This window comes from Lupinus angustifolius, chromosome LG03, assembly GCF_001865875.1.
Source record: "Lupinus angustifolius cultivar Tanjil chromosome LG03, LupAngTanjil_v1.0, whole genome shotgun sequence".
Classification (NCBI taxonomy): Eukaryota; Viridiplantae; Streptophyta; class Magnoliopsida; order Fabales; family Fabaceae; genus Lupinus; species Lupinus angustifolius.
The window spans coordinates 29169494-29180626 of record NC_032011.1 but is presented as its reverse complement, the minus strand read 5'-3'; the positions used below and the strand labels follow the sequence as shown (position 1 = coordinate 29180626).

The 11133-nt window shown below is 30.1% G+C and overlaps 1 protein-coding gene and 1 long non-coding RNA gene across 2 annotated transcripts in view; both read right to left on the bottom strand.

Moving 5' to 3' along the window:
- Positions 1-160, bottom strand: part of LOC109344386 (GDSL esterase/lipase At5g14450-like) — a 4746-nt gene extending 4586 nt beyond the window's left edge. The window contains exon 1 of the mRNA XM_019583157.1: positions 38-160. The gene's annotated coding sequence lies outside the window, so the exon portion shown is untranslated. The remainder of the gene's footprint in view (positions 1-37) is intronic.
- The window catches only part of LOC109344388, an 18697-nt gene extending 12195 nt beyond the window's left edge, over positions 1-6502 (bottom strand). The window contains exons 1-2 of the long non-coding RNA XR_002107323.1: positions 6203-6502; positions 5256-5259 (exon numbers count right to left, since the gene is read on the bottom strand). This is a non-coding gene — a long non-coding RNA (uncharacterized LOC109344388). The remainder of the gene's footprint in view (positions 1-5255; positions 5260-6202) is intronic.

Genomic DNA, 11133 nt, shown 5'->3' with positions numbered 1-11133 from the left:
TATATATAAATAAAAAAAAGTAATAAGAGGTGTGTACCTGAAACTCCCTTGAAGCAGTAGTAAATTGTAACCACAAAGTGAGGGATGGTGTTATTGTAAGGTACTCTTATGAAGTGTATATGAATGATGAATATATGTATATGAATAATTTGGTCTTCTATTTGTGAAGAGTAAATATTTTTGTAGTAAGAATAAAGTGTATTTGATTGCAGATTAAGCTATATATGAAGATATTCAATTTAGATATAACTAAAATAAGAATATTTTGAAAATATGATTCCAATCTTCATTGAAATGATATTTATTTTGTTACGATTTTATAGTTATTGATAGGTTAGGTAATTGAAGGCTAATTAAGATCTAAACCCACAACTTGTGTTACATAATGTATCATTAGCATATATATGATTGGTTGAAAAAATATGTTGAAGTTAAAAATTAGTAATTAATCATTTTTCTGATTAATCATATCTGATGATATATGCAATGACATAATTTATGGGACAATAGATAAGCTTTCATCAAATTATTATGAATGGTTATTGGTTCATAGGGGTTTATATTTTAACATAGGTACTTTTTATACATTTAGTATGGTGGCCTAACATCTAAAATATTCTAATGCATTTTTAAGTCCTCTAAACTTTCCTTTAATTTTAAGGCAAAATTCTACTTTGGTCCATCAAGTTAACTATTTTTTCTACCAAGTATTGGTCTAGTGATGTAAGGCTCTGTTAGATCCATATGATAACTAAAAAAGTCAAAAGTTCAATTTCCGGAAGCGACACTTGTAGGGAGGAACAACCACACACTCCGAAAAGAACTAATTCATTATCCAAAAGGTAAAAAATACTATTTGTAATACCAAAAAAGTTAACTATTTTTCTCACTTTAATCCTTTTAAAAAAATTGTCATAATTTGACCTCTGAAGTTGAAAAGTATTAGTATTATTGATCCTAGCATTAATTTTGTACTAACTTCCTTATAAAATTACGTTAAATTGTATAAAATAATAGTTATTTGTGTATCTTCGCCCTAGAATTACTTTTAACCTTCACTTTCTTTTTATTCAACCCAAAACAATTTAGGGTTTCAATTTAAAAAAATTAGGCGAATTCATATATCCGATCTCTTCTCCATTTCTATGGTGTATTTTACTCCCTAATATTGTCCAAAACAGAATCAATCAATCTATTACACACCATAGTCAAGTTTTTGTTAGGACTTAAGTACATGATGAAAACTCAATTAAAAAGACTAGTTTATTAGGGGGGAGAATCTCATGACTTAAGTACCATATTGAGTTTGTTATTCTACTCAATGTGAAACTCTTAATAATTTCACGATTTATAATATGAGATTGATTATTTTTTTAGATTTTAGAAAGTTTATAAGTTCAAAAAATAGTAGAAATGGTAAGAAATAAGTAATTACTACATTTTTATATGGATATATTCAAATGTATAACAGTAAATTAATTACATGTAAAATTACTCTGGAATATTCGACAAATTAATTTCTTGATATTGGTTGAGATTTGAAGATCGGTTCTATTAAAGATATATGATAGATTATTTTGAAAGATGATAGTTGGTTAGAGAGTGATGAATTAACAAGTTAGGTTTATGTTAGTTACTTGTTTTACAAGCTTTCTTTTCATTCTTTTATCTTGTATAAATAAGTCATATTGACTCACTTCTTATTCAATTCATTCAATCAGAATATTATCAATCTTTGTTTCTCATTCTTCTTTCTTTAAGCTTTCTTTTATATACTTCTTGATTCATCAAGCAACTTTCTTTTCATGGCTCTTCCCACATTTTAACAGGTTCCCTCGGTTTGAATAACATTATACATTAAGAATGTAGTCAAGTTTTAAACTTTGATTAGTTTTAATATACGCATTTCTTGTCCCACTTGAATAGGTTCTGCTGGTAGCTATGTAATTATTTTCTTAAAAAGTTTGTTATTCATGTAGTATTATAAATTCATAATACTTTGTTAAGGAGAATCAAATATTTACCACTTAAACCAACGTCCGTTGGTAAACGTTTCTTAAGTTAATTTGTATTTAAAATGGTCAAATGAGTATATGGATAGACTTTTAGATCATTTTCTAGCTAAAAAAATGTCTAAATGTTTTATTAAATGAATAGTTGAACACTCTCATCTATTCAATTTAGGAATAATGTCACTTCAAAACATCCTTATCACATGTCCTAAATGAGATTTTCTCGTTTCACCTTGCCTTGATCGTGAATTTATTGTCTTTGCCTAATATTTTTAGCACATACTATAATGTTAGTTTACGAGTTGATTTTTGGAGATGAAGAAATAGAAGATTTTAAAATTATCTCACAAATATATTTTATGACTATAAATCCCAATATAAAGGTAAAAGCCCCAAATTTAGGCCTCTCTTGCCTTGGAAGCCAATATATTCCTTTGGGACCTTATATATTTGGGTCAAATTCATAGGACAAGGATCTGTTGTCTCAAACTTTGTCCCAAACCAATCATATTATGTCACGTCAGTTAAAAAAATAAATATTCATAACTTTATCAGTTTTGCTTCATTGTGATTGACCAATGACGTAATTGGGGACAGCAGATCTCGATCTCAATTCACATGGGTGAGTAGTTCCAGCATCCACTTATCTTAACTTGAGGTAGTGGTTGCTTGCTCGTGTATAAGAATAAATTTCTCTCTCTACCTTTCTATTGATGAGTGGGTATGACTAAGATATTATTTATTATTGTATAGTTAAATATGTTTTTATGTGAAATTGTACTTCTGGTCTCTATAATTTTTTATTTATTTGGCTTCTTATATATTCCAAAATTTTGATTTTTTTTTCTATAACGGTAATGTGACTAATAGCAATATGTGACACGTGTCACAGACTCATAAAAATCAATAATAACCAATTGTGATATTGACATATCATCAATAAAGATAAAAACGTAAATGATCGATTAAAACAGAGATTAAAAGGTAAGAGAAATAATTTGGAAACTAAAATCAAAATTGTTTATATTTTGATGGACAATAAAAATATGTAATTCTAGAAATAGTAAAGACAAATGTACGTGTGCAAGATTTGGAATGAAAGTGGAGAATTCATTTGACTCATTAAGTTCATCGTTTTTGTTCTTATTTCGTAACGATAAGCTAAATAAATATCATTCATAAAATTGTAAGTTGATATTAAAAAACGGAAAAAATTGTTACAAGAGAAATAAATATAAATGTGAGGTAGGTGTGTAGGGTCCATTTAAAAATGAAAATAAAGTTGTAGGTTTGTACCATTGAAAATGATTTTGATTTGAGTTGCTTAAGATGTTTGAAAATGTAAATAAATATAAAATAATCAGTAAAACCAATTTAAGAACGGAAAAGATATTACACCATTGTGATATTTTCTAAACTTCAAAGATACATGATTGTAGTTTGAGTAAAGTTGCCACTATATTTGAAGGAAGAAGAAAGCTTTTAGGATGGAAGACCATGATGGTGGAGTGCTGCAGCAGCGATCAAGTTTGTGCAATGATGAGTTGATATAGTAATATAATGTTTCATTGAATCTTCAAAAAGGTCAAAAGAATAAATATTTAATTCCCGATAACGATACTTGTTGAGAGGAATAATTACACACCTTAAAATGAATTAATTCATTAATCATAGGATAAGAGGATACCCTTGATAATACTAAATAAAGATGTAAGGAGGAGAGATAAAAAAAAAGAATAGAGAGAAGTAAGATATGATGTAAAAGAATAAGAAGGTAGAGGGAAAAATATATATAAGAGGAATGAAAATGACATGTGTTATTTGTGTATCAGTTTAACTGAAAAGTTGTTGGATTTGGGCTCCCTTTCTATGTGGAGAAAGATCCAGTTGGATAAAGTTCAGTTGTCCCACTTAATTTAATAGATAGAAGTCAGATGTGGCAAGAGGGTGTAGGCAATTTATGCAAAAAGAGGCAATTGAAAAGTGCGAGAGAAGATAAGAAAACTCAACCCACATGAATTTCGAGCAGCAGTGGGAAATTCGCGACAGCATCTTTGTTCACCGTTAGATTGGGCTGAAATTTGGATAGCAGGTTCACAACTTATAGTACTTCATTTTCTGAACGGTTGGATCGGTGAGACGACGTCCAAGGTGGTAGAAATCGAGGTGTTACAACAGCTGTGTTACCGGTTTTTTCTGGTTTTTCTTGTTCTCATTTTCAAGCTTGTTGCTCTGTTGTATGCCGTATTGTTGAGCACGTTTTGTGCTGTATTTTGGAGACACTCTTGTATTCCTATTTTGATTATAGTGGAGCTTGATTGACTAGCTTGTGCCCATGGTTTTTACTTCTCACTTTGAGAAGGTTTTCCACGTTAAAACTTTGGTGTCCCTTGTGTGTTACTACATTATTTGATATTGTTCTTCATAGATTCTAGCAAGTTCAGGAAATAATTATCCGGTGCATATACTCTGTTAAAGTTTACATTTTTATTATGTTGAATTTCTCATCAAATATAACATATAATTAAAAAGAAATATTATAAAAATAGAAAATAACTTGTTTATATTAATTTGTAGAATTTGATTGGCTTGTGATATGAAGAGCTAAATTTTTTAGGAAAAGTTATAAAAATATCACTATTTCCCCAAATTATGGGATGTGATTGGTTATGGGGAAGCTTGCTTGCTCTTTAAGTATGAGACGACTAAAGGGCTTCTTTATAGCATAGAAATGTAATATTTCATATTTTGATTTTCACCACAAATTGAAAATAATTCTTACATTGGAATAAAACTACATGAAATAGAAATAGTACATATGCAATGATTTGAAAATTGACTTGATATGATTGATTTTAACCTTATCACATATATAAGGAGTTTACTTACTTTGATCATTTATGTCCATTACTCCAACATAGCCTAATCCAACTTTATTATGGGGTGTTCCAAATCTTCTCAAGAGTACTAAGAGTAAACTTAGCGTACTTGAGCTTCCCATAAACTTAGACAAAGTATTTGTTGAAGTTTTGACTTCTTATGACTATTTGTTGAACTTTTTTCACATATTTAATGGTGTTGGTTGATGAAAAATGTTGAGAAATGTGCATGGAGGGTTTGCTTCAAGCAAAGCAAATGTGGTATAATGGTTTAAGGGTATATATATATATATATATCCCTTTGGAGGATTTATATATATATATATATATATATATATATACTCTACCACAAATTTGTTAGAACCATTCTAATTAAGATTAGGTGTTGGTATTTTTGGTATGACAAGTAAACTGTATCGTTCAAGTAATAAAATCCAGTAAATACTGGGATATCGTCATCATAGAGGAGAGTAGATTTATACTAATTCTCAAGGAAGTAGATTGAGTATATATTTACAAGATTTGAGGTTTTGATATTTGTTTGGTTTTGAAATAAAATTGTAAAAATGTAAAGTTTAAACTATGAAATTAAATGAGTTGGGATTGAAATTCATCGTTCTTTCCCTTTGCAATCCTTAGATTCAATTCCGTATAACTTGTGAAGTTATAGATTTTGATGCACATTTTCTTCGAATCATTTATATCAATTACTTGAGTACAAAATTCTTAGATAATTACTCAAATACCAATTCCTTGGATATTTAATCAATTATCTAGACTTAAGTTCAATATAAAAGCAATTCATACACCATTGTCTATTCCTAGAGCAATGATGTATCAAGGAAGATAAACCAGATTCAATACCAAGTTCAACTTCCCAATTCAACTTGGATCTAAAATCAAGAATTCAGTAGCAAAGTAAATTCAAGCATTAAGTATGGGATAAACTTCCAAAATCAAATAACTGAATATATTAAAGAATTGAATCCAGAAGTACAAAAGCTAGAAGATTACATTTCAATCCCAATACTTGTGAACTAACTACTCATCCTTGCCATTACAACACTCTTATCTTGAGAAATTACAAGAAATTCTAGATCTAAAGTCGTTCCCACGACTTCTCTCTAAAATTCGTGTATGAAGCTTAGAAAATGGTTGGATAACTTCTTTTGCTTTTTGTAAATGCCTATATTTATTCCAGACTTCTGATCTCTCGCTCAAGCTAGATATTCTCACTTGAGCGAGAGAAATAACCACTTTTAATGTGAACACCTCGCTAGGGCGAGGTACTCTTGCTTAGGCGAGAGCCACTATTGGAAAGTAAGTCCCACATCGCCTACCTTATTGTCTCGATAATGGTTTAAATACATGTTGGGCTACTCCTCTCATTGCCAATTGGTTTTGAGATGGAACCTTAACATGGTATCAGAGCCAGAGACCAACTTCTTTCCGGTTGTCATGGGCTAAAAAGATGCCCTTTAGTTATGGGTCAAAGGTAACCCTTCGCCTGATCCGGAAGGCTTATGTGGAGGGGGCATGTTGGAAAGTAAGTCTCACATCGCCTATCTCATTGTCTCGGTAATGGTTTAAATACCTGTTGGGCTACTCCTCTCATTGCCAATTGGTTTTGAGATTGAACCTTAACAGCCAGGTAGGGCAGCAGGTTCTTTTCTTCTTCACCTCTCGCTTGGGCGAGGGACATGTAGGGATTTGAGCATTTTTCCTTGATTTATCACTTGAGCGACAGTCCCCTCACTTGGGCGAAGGGTGTAGTGTTCAAAAACCTCAAACTTCTCATTTTCTCCTCTTTTTCATGTTTCTTATTCTGTAATGGACATAAACACATGTAATTCCTAAACAAGACAAAATTAAGCTAAGTTCTTGGAAGTTGTACATAATTTGCATCATAACTACACACTAAATGTCCCAAAATCATATACATTTTATTCACAAAATGACACTTAATTATAGGCTCATATTGCACAATATGGTTGAGCGACTCTCAAGACGATGTTGTTGTGGACTCGTATTTAAAACATTAATTTGAACTACAGGCAGTATCACAATATTTTGATATTATTAGGGTAAACATTGGTGCAATAGTAAGGTTATTCACTTGTTCTCTTTTGTGATGTGATGATCGCGATTTCAAGGATAATAAGACTATGTATATTTATCCTCCTTAACTACCAGATAATCATAGTATGATGCACTGCGTTGCTCTTTTTATATTTTATACCCTTTCTTTTATGTGACTGTTGTGTTGAATGATTGAACATTATGAGGAAGACATAATTAAGAATTAATGCATTAGAGAAATAAGTTGGCTAACACTACCATTGTGGAAAAGATTATCTTACCTTAGATGATTTATACATGGGTGGAGAAGACCGTGAAAGATACAACTAATGAGATTAGATTATATAAAAGGAGGCTTAATATTTATAGGTCAATAGAAACCAAAAAGGATAAGTCAAACTGAAGGGTGTAGATTTAGACTATCTGTTTAGAGCCTTGATTTATGAATATCATTTGATCCATTAACCTAATTTTACCTACCGAGAAATAGGAAAAAGGCTTGATTTTTGTTGTTGGTGTTTTACTATCTTTATGACTTCAAATTTTTATATTTGCGAGTATGCTATAACATATTTTTATTGCTCTGTAAAAAACTTATATTCTAGTGGCCTAAATCTTTTCTCTAGAAAATAATAATAAAAGTTATGTGTTTGGATTGATGTAAAATTGATTAGAGTAGATAACTATATGTTTATGTATAATCAATAATCATTTGATTTGCAAGTTGAAGAAGTTTCTTTATAGATTGAAGTAGTCTCCCAAACAGTGGTATAAACGACTTGACATTTATATGTTGAATCTTAGTTGTAAGTGTTGTGAGCATGATTTTTATGTTTATGCGAGAAGACTTTATGATGACTCTTCTATTTTTCTATTACTTTATGTGGATGATATGTTGATTACTGCTAATCATTTAAGTAATATCAATGAGGTGAATGTCATATTAAGGAAGGAGTTTGTCATGAAAGATTTAGGGATTACAAAGAAGATTCTTGCGATTGAGATTCACAGGGACATGAGAGATAGAAAACCGAGGCTCTCCCAACAAAGTTATGTTGAAAAGATTCAGAGAGATTTGATATGACCAATGTTAAAGTAGTGAACATTCTATTGGCAAATCACTTCAAGTTTTCCCAAGAACACTGTCCAAAGATAGAAGAAGTACATGTCAAAGATTCCATATGCCAACACTGTTATTTGCTTAATATATGTTATGGTTTGCACTAGATCAGACTTGACATATACAATTAGTCAAATGTGCAAGTAAATGATGAAACCAAAGAAGCAACATTGAGAAGCAGTCAAGTGAATTTTTAGATATTTGAACATGACTATAAGTCTTAGTATCATATTTAAGTTGTTGATTATGTTGATTCAGACTATGGAGGAAATTTGGATGATAGAAGACTCATAACACAATTTGTCTTTACCCTTACAAGCATACCAATTATGTATAGATCATCATTTCAATCTATTTTTTCTATGTTCACAACTGAAGCAAAGTACATGGAAGTTGGTGAAGCTTCTAAGGATGCTGGTGAAGCTTCTAAGGAAGCCCAATGGTTTATGGGGTGTTAAATGAATTAGACATTATGCAATATGAAGTTTCGCTAAATTGTGACAGTCAAAGTGTTGTCTTCTTAGCAAAGAATAAATTGTATCATGCTAGTACCAAACATATTGGTGTGAAAATGAACAAGATCAAAGAGTTGGGAACCATTAGACAGATACTACTACAGAAGATTAATTCACACTTTAGAAAATGTATCTGATATGTTAACCTAGTAGATTACCATAGACAATTTCAAGCATTTCTCGAGCTTGTTGAACATTTAGTGATACTAGACTATGGAGCGCTATATCACAATCAAATTATAGAAGATGGAGATTGATGATATTGACCACGATGGACTTAGATTTTTCTCTAGAAAACAACAATAGAAGTTATAAACGTGTGATAATGTAAAAAGCTTAGATAGATAGCTATATATTTATGTGTTATGTAAACTTAACAACAACAACGACGACTACAAAAGCAACAAATTGGTCAAACCTCGGAGATGTAGGTACAAAATGACCACTATATTCACAATGCTTTCAGAGATGTAGGTATAAATTGACCGAACCTTGTTAAAAATTATGTGTTATTATCTTTTTTTTCTATTCTCTTTTATTGTATGATTGTCTTTTTGTTCCTAACACTTAATATATCGATTGGTTTCTCTTTCTAGTTGGAAGTTGATATCTAAGCTAACCGGAGACAACATCAATAAGTGTGAAGGACATAAAGAGACAACATCAATAAGTCAGGACTTGGAAAGGTTTCTCGGTAAACTAGGTTAGTGTTATATTCTATCCACTCAGTTATAGTTTGGAAAATGTGTAGTGAGAGGTTCAATATTTTATTCACTTGTTAGTCTAGTTTTGCTTCCTAATTTATAATTTATGCATTGACATTGTATTGTCAATTATCCAATGAAGGAGTCAAGTCCATTGGGCTAAGTGGATGAGTGTCATAAGCCATCTCAAATGAAAGTTTTCTACTAGCTTGGTTGGTGGAGTTGTTGTAAGCAAACTCATCAGGGCAAGGATAAAATTCCACTACTTTAAAATTCTTAGATCAATTATTAGAAAATGTCAGTTATATAGATCAAACAATGTCATAATGCTCTAATATAAATCATGTTTATTAACAAAATATTTATATATAAATTGTTTTTAGTAGCTTAGCCTATAAATTTCTCCTAGCGCATATAAATGTCTCCCGGAAATCTGTTAATTGACTCGATTTTTCTATTAGTCTTAGGATGACAAGCATTACTAATTCGAGCTTAGTGATGAGGCTAGAGGAAGTGAAACCATGAGGAAGGGATGAATCTAAACTTCAAAGAGTAACACATGAGGCAACATTAGAATATGGATAGGCTTGGAATGAAATTAGATTTTTGATAGAATTAATGTTGGGTGGTGATAGACTTTCTTCCACAACCTAAGATATTTTTTTAATTTCTTTAGGCTCAATCTAAATAAAAGGTTTTACATCTTTAAAAAAATCTTGAGTTAATCAAGTTTTTATCTCAAAATTTAAATTGACTCATTTATTAAGTTTCTCCTTAATCAAAGTAATACATATAATGAAGCGTAATAAAATTATTAAATTATAAATTATTCAAATTAAATATGAAATTAGATGAAAGAAAATTAAAATAAATGTTTTAAAAAAATATACCAAATATATCAAATAAATATTCTTTTAACGTACCAATATTTAATAAAGTAATATATCATATATTACCTATCCATATCAAAAAGAATCGTGTATATCATGTTATTATGATCTGGTAAATTAAAAAGATATATTTCTATTCTGTTGCATCCTTTTGTATATCACTTGTAGAAATAAAAGTGCATATTCATTTACAAGTTACCCGTTCCAAAATTTCCAACTTCACAAAATCCATAGTGAGAACCCTTGAAGGAATCCATTTGGAAATAAGAAAATTAAGCCTAAATATAATATGTGGTGATGGTTCTACCAATGGTAGAAAAAAGAAGAAAAAATATATGAGAATAAAGATTGTGCACAATGTCTTCAAGGCAAGGACAACTCATTCTCTTAAGATTATGATCTTCACTTATATTAAACCTTCAGTTTAATTATTTGGTATAATCAAAGATATTGTTTACACTGTAAGGAATTAATTCTTTTTGGAGTATATGACTATTCATCTCAATAAATATAATTTCAAGAAATCAAACATTTGATATTTTGGTCTATCTAAAAATCCAGTCGAGTATTCCGTTTGAATTAATGGAAAATTTTCTTTACAATACATTCAAGAGCATTGAGTGTGATTTGTACTTTGAAGACATAAGGCAAGACAACAATATGGTGTTTGCAAAGTGACATTATACCTTTATCGTTGTGCACAATTAAAATTAAATTAAGGCATATGAATTCTTTAGGGTTAGATCACCCTCACTTATTTTATAGGAAAAAATAAATGTATGGACAGTATATGAGTTTTATATACTGTTATTATATCATTCATCGTTCATATTTAATTTTTTCCGACTCTTCAAAATAAATAATACAAATAAATGGTGAATGTATTAAAAGTATAGATTAATCCAAGTATTAAGAGATATAGATTTGTGTATAT